Source organism: Lissotriton helveticus, chromosome 4_1 (assembly GCF_964261635.1).
Source record: "Lissotriton helveticus chromosome 4_1, aLisHel1.1, whole genome shotgun sequence".
Classification (NCBI taxonomy): domain Eukaryota; kingdom Metazoa; phylum Chordata; class Amphibia; order Caudata; family Salamandridae; genus Lissotriton; species Lissotriton helveticus.
In genome coordinates, this window is record NC_136063.1 from 418,798,678 (window position 1) to 418,809,622 (window position 10,945).

Below are 10,945 nucleotides of genomic sequence, written 5' to 3' on the forward strand. Positions count from 1 at the left end.
GCACCATCAGGATTCAAGCAAACCGGGCCGACGAAGGCTGTGATGCCAGAAACCGGTCCCCGGGAGCTTGTTTCCTTCCCAGTATAAGAATTGGCTTGGTAGTTTGGTTTGCCCTGTTCCCATCATGCACTGGGACAGGAACAGACTAATTTGCATATAGCCAGGTTCTGAGCTGGGATGGTGCAATGAGCTAAAAAACAGGTGATGGATTAAAACCATGATCTCTTGACTTGGTAAGAGTATTCTGCATCATTCAGAAACTCTGTCCATCACCACCCCTTTTTTCCAAAATTGATTTTATCCACACTATGTGTGGGAGGGTATACTCAGACGTGAGTCCCTTGCTCATTGCACCATCAGGATTCAAGCAAACCGGGCCGACGAAGGCTGTGATGCCAGAAACCGGTCCCCGGGAGCTTGTTTCCTTCCCAGTATAAGAATTGGCTTGGTAGTTTGGTTTGCCCTGTTCCCATCATGCACTGGGACAGGAACAGACTAATTTGCATATAGCCAGGTTCTGAGCTGGGATGGTGCAATGAGCTAAAAAACAGGTGATGGATTAAAACCATGATCTCTTGACTTGGTAATAGTATTCTGCATCATTCAGAAACTCTGTCCATCACCACCCCTTTTTTCCAAAATTGAAGACTCAGCGTTAAGCCAGGTCTCGGTCAGCAACAGTAAGTCGGGTTTCACAGAATCTAAATAATTAAATATTTCCAACTGATGTCTTACCAGTGAGCGAGTGTTGAGATAGCTCACTGTAAGCTTCGGTAATGGGGGCTCTTTGGTAGAGAGGGAGGTTTTAATACCTGAAAAAAGGGGTAAGGAAGGGGAAGCTACAGAGACTTGTGTTAGAGGCGAGCTGATCTCAGGGAACGAGTCCCTTGCGCAAAATATCCTTATTTGATATATGTGCAATATATTAGCTGCCATAATTCTTCCAAAGTAAGGGAAAGATTTTACTACTTCTTTGGCAGAATTATGTCTCCAGCACCCAACTCTTAGACAAGGGTGTCCCACAGGGCTCCATTTTGAGCCCACACTCTTCAATCTGTACGTGGCTCTGTTAGCCAGTGTGATAAAAACCCACGACTTTGATACAGTATCGTACGCCAACGACACGCAGTTACTAATCACGCTCGATCCTGACCCCACCGACACTAAATGTTGGACATACACCACTGGATGCTAAACAACCACTTGTAACTTAATGCCGGTAAAACCAAAAGTATTATTTTCGGTAAAGCACAAACTCTGTGGTCAAGTGACTGGTGGCCTCCCAATCTAGGCATTTGTCCCTCTCCCAAGTCAGCAGTTCGTAACCTAGGAGTGCAGATTGATAATCAGCTCTCCATGTCTAACCATGGCAACCATATAGCCAGCATCTGTTATGCACTAATGTGCAGCCTTTGTGAAATCTTTAAGTGGGTCCCACTGTCATCTCGCATGCCACTGGTGCAAGGACTAATTATAAGCCGGTTGGATTATGATAATGCCCTTCTGGCTTCCATTAACGAAGAGTACCTAACAAAACTCCAGGTCCTTCAAAACACTGCGGCCAGACTAGTATTACATTTGCCACCTCGATCTTTCTCGGCTCCCAGTTTGAGAGCTCTGCACTGGCTCCCTGTCAGAAAACGTATAATATTCAAAATAAACTGTTTAGTTCATAAAATGCTCAATGGTCATGGTCCTTACTACCTTGCTAATAAACTGAAAAGGTATCGCCTCTCCAGAACTCTCCGATCCACTAATAAACATCTTCTCAGCCTTCCCAAAATTCGCACCACCAGGAATGGTGGAAGAGCCTTCTTCTGCCTTGCCCCAACATTGTGGAACACTCTCCCTCTTCATCTTCGAACTGAGACAGACCACAGAAGGTTTCGGAAGTTTCTCAAAACCTGCCTGTTCTGAGACTTTCTCATTCTCAGTCAGGGTTGCTGGACTTTTGCCAGTTGTAAAATGGGGGTAGATCTTTAGGCACAAACAGTAATGAAATTAAATGAAAAGGGATTTGTAAAGCACTCTTATCCCACAGATATCAAGGTGCTGTAACTAAAGAATTCCAAAACGCTATTCAGGATCCCACCAAGAGAGAGGGAAGAACGAAAAAGAAAACAGCCCTAAACTACAAATAATAGTTACAAAAAAGTGAAAAGGATGGAAAACTAATCTAATAAATCCAGAAAGTATAATCCTAGAACGTGAAAAGCCAGGTTTCAAAATGTTTTCGAAAGGAGATGAAGGGATCAGTCTCAGCGATGTAGTTGGGAAAGGTATTCCATAATTTAACAGCTGCCACAGAGAAAGAACGAGTGCCCCATCTTGCCTTTTAAAAGTTAGGAATTACAACTTTCCTGCCAGAGGCTGATCTCAAATTCCTGTGCCAATAAAATGCGGACCTGATTGCCAATGCTCCTTTATCGTGACGCATAAAATGCACTATACTATACGCCTTGAAGATCACGCGCTTCCTAATTGCCAGCCAGTGGAGATTCCGAAGACCTTCTTTCGCTGACAGATGTTTTGTGATGTTGAGGATGAGCTGCACAGCCGCATTTTGCACTGTCTGAAGTTAGTAAGAATAACTATTGATATTCAGATAAATAATGTTACAATAGTCAAGATGTGAGGTGATCAACGCAATAGCCACTGCTTTGCGAAGTTCCTCACTAATAAAGGGAATGACCTTCTTGAGGACACAAATAATAAGAAAGCAGCTGGTGGTGGTGAAATTTACCTGTAGAATGAAATTAAGAAAGGTATTAAATAGTACAGCAAGTTTTTTAACAGAATCCATAGGGCAGGGAGGGGCCCATATGACTCCAGACACCAAAATTCTGACCAGACAGAATGCTGTACTCTAAAGACTTCGGTCTTGTCAGCATTAAGCTTATGGAAATTCTCCTATATCCAGACACTCACCACTCACCCCAGTAATATAGCATTTAAAACTCCTCAGCTGTTTCTGAAAGATTATCAGTAAAAAACAAAATAATTTGAGTATCGGCAGCGTATGATAAAACCTAGAAGCCAAAACATCTCACCAGGGCTGCCAATGGTGCAAAATACAAGTTAAAAGAGTGAGTGTAGGCATGGAGCACTGCAATACTACACATGTTAAGTTGAAGGCCTTCGCCCTAAACTGACTGTAGCTAACAATCTGACATCTCTACACCAGAAAGCAATTCCAACGTCTTGTTGCCTACTCCTACTTGCTGTAGCGGCCTGACCATACGAGATGGGGAAATAGTGTCAAAAGCTGCTGACAAGTCCCATAGGACTAGGATGGCAGTCCCCCCTCCTCCTTTGGTCCACCTGCCTTCTCATCAAATCAGTGGCGGCGATAAGAGCCGACTACATAGTATGACCACTTCTGAAGCCCTTCTGAGAAGGTTCCTGGAGGTCATGGTCAGTAATGAACTTCACTAGCACATTGTTCAGGTGTTTCTCAAGTATTTTCACTGGGGTGGGAAGAAGCGAGATTGGGCGCAATTCTTCAATTCATAAGAATCTACGTTTGGCTTTTTAGGAGTGGGATAACAATAGCCTCCTTTCATCCGTCTGGGATAAAAAGCCACGTCTCTAAACATGATCAAACTTTTTCTCCAAAAACTCAGCCAAAGGATCAGGAACCAACTGTAGAACTTTCAATGGGCAAGGGTCATTGGAAGAACCTAATCCCCATTAGGATTTATTTGACCTGAAGCGATGACATAGATGGAACCGACAACAGCTAGTAGAATGAAGAATGGGTAGAATGAAGAATGGACTTGAGCTCAAGTCCCTCTAGCGCAGCGGGCTGAACAGCCTTCTTAAGCATGCTCATAAAACATTAAACAACACCATTAGCTTATGGCCATGCAAGTGTGCTTTCTGATGCTTGATCATCAAATAAGTAAGAAAGTCTTTAAATTCCTGACCATTGAATGGTGGGCCATTGTCAAATTTTAGAATGGACGGAACAACCCAAGTTGCAAATATACCTTCTAATCTTTCAAATATTCAATCATGACCGATTGACGAAAGGTCTTCCACCAGAGGAAACTCATCTGTAATTACCACGAGGTAATGGTCATTTCAAGAGGTCCAAAGAAGTCAACTACAATTTTCTCCCAGACGTGTCTTGGGAGATCCAAAATGTTCAAAGGATGCTGTATTGTTTTGGGTGATAAACAGTTATTCAAATAACAAGCCAGGATCTCTCTCTCAACTCGCTCATCAAGATGAGGGAACCAAACAGGATGTCAGAGAGCTCGCTTTCTGGCGACAATTCTACGATGTTCCTCATGTGCCACTTGAATGAATTTTTGGCATAGACTCTCAGTAATGACAATTCTCGGCCTTCGCAAGATAATGCCTTCTTGTGTAGTGGACAGTTCATCACGCACATTCTTGAATTTCTGATATTCACTGTTGTTATCAAGAAATCGAGCATAGGCCTCACAGTTGGTACTCTACTTTCAATCACTATACGGGGAGGCTCTAGAAACCTCCTGCCTTCCAGTCTTTCTTCAAGAGGCCCTCCTTGTCTCCTTCCCAAAGACCCCGAGGTCCTAGGTTCGTTCAGGTCATTAGCATTGCTGAATACAGACTATAAAATACTGTCAAAAATCCTGGAGAATTGCCTAGCACCGTTAGTTCAGAGGTTAATACACCCAGATCAAAACCTGTTTGTTTCGGCCTGTGCAACCTTGCTTAACCTGCAGTGATTTTTTTGTATTCTGAACTGAACCCACTTACATGTCCTCAAGAAGGCTGCTTGTTTGTCGATTTGGAAAGGGCCTTTAACTCTTTTGCATGGCTACCTGATTGTGGCTTCGGACACAGATTCCTTAGATTCGTCCTCTTACTGTACACGCAGCCATCGGCCAGAGTCAAAACAAGCTCCTTATCTCCGATCCCATCACTATAGGAAGGGGCACACACCAAGGATGCCCACTCTCCCCATTACTCTTTTTCTCTGGTGGTGGAACCTCTGGCAGCTCACCTATGAGCGTGGGGCAATGAATGAAGCGTACCTCTCGGTGTTGTGGACCACTTAGTCTCCCTTTATGCAGGAGGCTTACTTATCTACCTGAGGGATGTTACTTTTATTCCCGTTGGGATTCCCTACCCACTCAGAAAATGTGCTGATTTCACTGGCCTGACAGTCAGTTGGGCTAAATCCTGCTTCTTCCCATTATCCCCGACCACACCTAACCCGTACATCAACCTATTTGCAATCCCTCTTACCTGGCAGCTAAATACGTTTAGATACCTGAGAATCCAAATCTAACATTCAGCTACAGATTTGGTTGATGGAAACATGACATGTGCCGTCACTTCGCTGTGTGCTCAGAAGACCTTCTGGAAGACATAACCCCTGTCAGTGGTGGGCAGAGTGGCTCTGCTCAAGATGGTTGTACTCCCTCGCCTCCTATACTATTTTGTTAATCTGCCCCTATACATCCATGCCTCTTTTTCCCGTTCATTTGAATGTGTAATCAGGAACTTCATATGGCACACCTCCAGATGCCGGGTGGCACTTACCAAGATTAATCAACCAACGGACCATGGGGGACTAGCAGTGCCCAAATTGGAGAAACATTATTTGGTGTCCCAACTTCAGTGGGTTGGCTTGCCACTTTGCACTTAACTGAAACTGCCACACTACTGCCGGTCTCAAGTCTAACCAGTATCTGCCAACTATTCCACCCTTGTGCCCATCCACTCCTGCCAAAACCCACGCTTCTGCTGGTTGCACATCACTGCTTTAGGTACAGCCTCTATCTCACAAGACAGACCGTCCCTTAAGAGCAGGCTCTAGCACTGTTGAGAATGCCGCGTTGGCAACACTTTACAACAATGGCAGAACTATTTGTCTGGATCTCTGCTGGAATTAAATCAGTGGGAAATCTCTACAGACATGGTGCTTTCCAGTCTTGTGATTTGCTGGTGGAAGAAGATGGCTTTCCCCTTGGAGAATTTCTCATACACATGTCCCTATGAGGGGCACTGACACGTAGATCTTGTAGATAAAATGAAATTCGACTATGACATTGAGCAACAGGATGAATGTCCTCATTAATGTGGAGCTGCGCTTTCATTGTCTTAAGCTTTCCTAATCCAGGAAACATTGAGGGAAACTGAATCACTATGTTGTGATGAGCACTGGTGTAATTCACAGAAATTATTCCCATGTCAGCAGCAGTGCTGAAGCTGAGCAAACATGCACTCAACAAGTGCCCTGAAGGACATGGATTGTGGCTTGTACCTCCGTCTTTTTATGTTTCATAGTCGCCATAAATGAACCTTGACTTTGAAATGGGGTCGAGGCTGCCCATGTGTAGACGTTGGTTTATAATGGTGTGAGACAGGACACCGTAGACAGTTTAAGGTACTTTTTGACTGGCATGATAAATTATCGACACACCACTGTCTATGATAAACGGTATATACCAGCCATTAAGCTTCAATTTATTTTGGGAAAATGTCCATGTGCATGTTGTGATTTCACGTCAATTCTTTTACGACTTGTATTCTGTGTAGCAAGAAATCAGACCTACATCCACACATCTTTCAATAGTCCGTATTGACATTGCACACTCATCTTCTTTACTTGACAATGACGTCCAAGAACCTTTTGACGATGAATTAGATGACACTCAGCCTCTTTCAGTTTCTACTTGCCTCAACTGATGTTGCCGTTTACTTCGGTGGATGTAACTGGAATGCTTCTGGAACTTTCTGGCAGCCATTTTGCTTTCATGGCATGATGCACTGGCAGCTATTTTGTCTTCATAACGGCAGAACTATTTGTCTGGATCACGTTCACTTTTTCTATTGCTATGCAAACTGTTACAAAATGGTTCTCTTTAACACAGCCTTTGCATATTTGCCCAATGGCAGGACATTTAACTTCATGAGGAAATTAAATTCCACATCGAAAACGCAACGTCTTCTTCTTCAGAGACATCACTTTGTGGCCTTTGACCCTGTGTTTTTTCTTGCTTGTCATAGTCAACACTAATTCACTCTGGGCTCCTCCGGCCTCCATGTCAGTGGCTTGCCAGCACATTCTTCAACTCTGGTAGCCATGAGCACACGCTCCACACTGTGCGTTTCTTTCAGCATTCGGTGACTGAAGGAATCGGACAGGCAACAATCTATGACTCTGAGACGAGTGGCTTTGTTGTCATTTAATTTGTTGAATTTACAATTTTGATGAGCATTTGAAGTCTTTCAACAAATTCATCCATCATTTCACCATTTCTCTGTCTCTCCTGATTGAAGATGTACCTTTCATAGTCAACTTTCAGTATCTGTTTGCACTTGAGGTTCACTGCCATCTTGACATCCTGGTAAGATACTCTGTCCACCTGTGGTATTTTCTTTATCACTTCTTTTACACCTTCTTGTGCTCTGTTCTTAAGATACTTGATGATCTTTTTTGTCATTGGTTATTTCTAGCACATTAATGAAATCATCAAAGGTTTTGATCCATGTAGTCCATTAAGCACCAAGGCTCTGCTTTTTGGCTGTATCAAATGAAGATGGTGATTCTAAGAAACTGGCAGCATGATACTTTGTGCTGTATTCTGCAGTGGCTGATGGGATTATGTGCTGTTCAGGCAGCACTTGACCTACAGCCTTTCTGGCCTGGTGTCACCGCTGCAGGCATCAGCCCTCCTACTAGTGCTAAGACTGTTGTGCCCAACCAAAGGGGTTGGTGAGGCACCATCTTCTTCTTTGACAGTGAGTAGGTTTTTTTTTCTTTTGCTCTTGTTCTTCACCACTTTCAACCTTCTGCATTTTACTTGCTTTTCTCGACCTCTAGCCTTCGTCTGCGTTTATCTGCTTCCCCTCACAGCTTTCTCGTGCTGTTGCGCTTTCTATACCTCGTGGCCAGTGCCTTTAGTGTTACCGTACTGTATGAATGATGTTGTGGTGTTGCACTTTTGATCTCTTTCATATTAGCAAATAGCAATGATAAATGAAATTTTCCGTGAGGCCTTCACTTTCTTCAAAGGTCTTGTACTGGCTGGAGTTGGGATTTGACTCCACATATGCCAATCATCGATTCTTCACTTTGACGAAGGCGCACCTGGCATGAACAAGCAGTGTGCTGGATCTCTGCAAACTCTTTGGGCGAGCACTCTTGACTTTTCGGTTGCTGGGGGTTTACATATCTCATATCATACTGCCAGCTCTAGCGTCCTCCCCAGCCCTGTAACATGTAACTGAATTATGCCACTCACGGAGTTCAGTATTACACGTCTTTATTCTCTACAGTGTAATTGTTAACTGACATGCACTGCATCCTTAATTTTATTAACCACGCCCAATCACTTATGTCACTAGACAACGGAGTCCATTCTGCAACATAGGGGTTCTGCGTTCTATAATACACAACACATACACTGAAGTAGCACTCTGCTCGGCGCAAATCACTTTAATGCTTCGTTAGGGGTAGTAAGCAATATATATATATACCTCTGGGATTGAGGGTGACCCAAGAGAATAAACAGATGCCGAATCCTGACTACCTCAAGTCTGTGTCTTCTTCCGTGGATGATTCTGCGGGGGCTGGATGGAGTGCATATATATATATATATATATGTATACAATGACGGTAACACCTGGAGCGCTCCACAGCGGGTGCATGCGAGGGATCAACCGCAGATCCAAATTCTTTTTTAGCTCAAAAAATTCGCAGCACTCAGGAATCAACAAAATGACTGATTTATTTAGCAAACTCCCACAATCAGTCTGTCACACCGACGCGTTTCGGGCATGCGCCCTTTCTCACGGTGGGTGGCACTACTTTTGCCTCTATTTTTAAAGGGCTATGCATTACAACGTTGTCCCATGGAATTCTGGGATACGTAGTTTTTAAAAACAATACTTTACAGTGACACCTTATGTGACAGAGACACATTATTTGTAATGTATGATTCAGACATAGGGTTGCAAATGCACTGCTATTTCAATTCAGTTGCATTTCAAAAATAATTTCCTGAAAATTAATTCAGTATTTCTAGGTATAGTACCTTTTACATTTTCTGACTTGTAATAGTAAAGCAGAGATTTGCACGCATTTAGCCTTGGTCATTTACACTTGATCTTTCAATAATCATCACAATTATTTAATCATAGCATTTGATATTTTCTATGTGTCTTAAAAGAAAATAATGATTGGACATAAATAGAAAGTACTGTTGGCAAATCTTTTTGAAATTGATAAAGCATTCATACATAGGCTAGAAATATATAGGTACTACACCTATTAAATGCTATGATTAAATAATTGTGAACCAAAGGGTTTGTGAAATGCTACGGATGTAAGGTGTGTCAAATAGCCAAACCTACAAAAGAGCTAATCTTAGCAAACAAGAAGAAGTGGCAAATCAGACAGTGCATCACTTGTAAAACTCCATTTACGGTGTATGTAGTTGAATGTCCATGTCCAATGAAATATGTGGGCAGTACAACAGTAGAATTGAAAAACAGAATTTTGCAACACATGCGGGCAACAATCCACAAGGACCGTTCGAATGCCATAGCAAAACACATGGAACAATACCATCAGGCTGATTGGCAAAAACTAAGATTTTATGGCATACAAACAATTCCTAAAGGAGAACGTGGAGGTGATCGGGAGAGAAAACTGAGGCAAGCAGAATCGAGATTTATCATTAACCTGAGGAGCCTGCATCAAAATGGATTAAATCAATCGGAGGAACTATATGTGCACCTATGAAGCAGATAACCGTGCAAAAGAACTTCAATATGATAATCTGTCCAGCAGTGGCTATAACATACAAAAATAAATCAGCCTATTGGAAGGCATTAAAATAAATATGGATAAGCCTATTGGAAGGCAATATGCACAGGACAAAAAACAATAAAGAAAACATGTTTGGTTAAAAATATCATTTAGAGCACTATTAGGGTTGACTTTTTTGATTGTTGTTATAAACAAGATGTAAACTACAAGGACCAGAATCCTTGGGACAACATGTGACAGGAAATGAGAGTAATGAAAAAATGTAATCTTTAAAAAGCAAAGGGGTGGGGCAACCCTGTTGATCGTGAGCAAGGTGGAGAGACACCGAAACGCGTAGATCAGTTGCGCTATTGCCCTGTGATACTTTGAGTAATAAAAGGAGATTGCTGTTTAAATCAAATCTGGCTGTGCGACCCGTTTTTCCCTTGGTGGGGAAAAGTTTTTGGTATATTTGAGCGGCGTGGGTTCAGCCGCAGGATAACGCACATGCACGAGCGCTGCAGAAATCCCGAGTGGTGAACCAACGTGGAGGAGATATATATATATATATATATAAATTGAGATATACATATATTCTAATAAAATAAGCTTAACTAATGTAACCATATACCTGTGATACTGCACCATCAAAAAACATTTGGAAGTTAATAATAGCTTGCAGCATCCAAAATACGTTACAGCAATAATGTAATGTGCTTATATAGGAAGCTGTAAAATTTGTTCAAGAAGACAAACTATGATAAACAGCAAAACAAACTTCTATGAGCATGTACTTCTCGTTAACCCTTCTGACATGGACCTCTATTTGTACTGAGAGGTAGTTATCGTAGCCTTCTTCTATTTCCATGACTTAGTTCTGTGTTTTCTGTTTGTCAAGCCACTTCGCCTCGTGTCCTGATGTGACGCAAGGCAAGAAAGAGGTATTAGAGTCACACCTTCTGCAGAGCATTATTCTGCCCATAAAGGTGGAAGCAGATCTTGAGTGTGAAATCCCACTAATTCTCTCTCACAATTGGAAGGTATTGAAGAAAAGGCGCTGAGGGACAATTCCGTGGTTTTTCTGTTAGAACTAAAAGTGCATATTAAATTACTTGAATGTTATTTAGTTCAAAATTCCCTATTAACAATTTACGAGTTGTTCATAATATGTTGAGGACTTGTTTAAAAAAAACT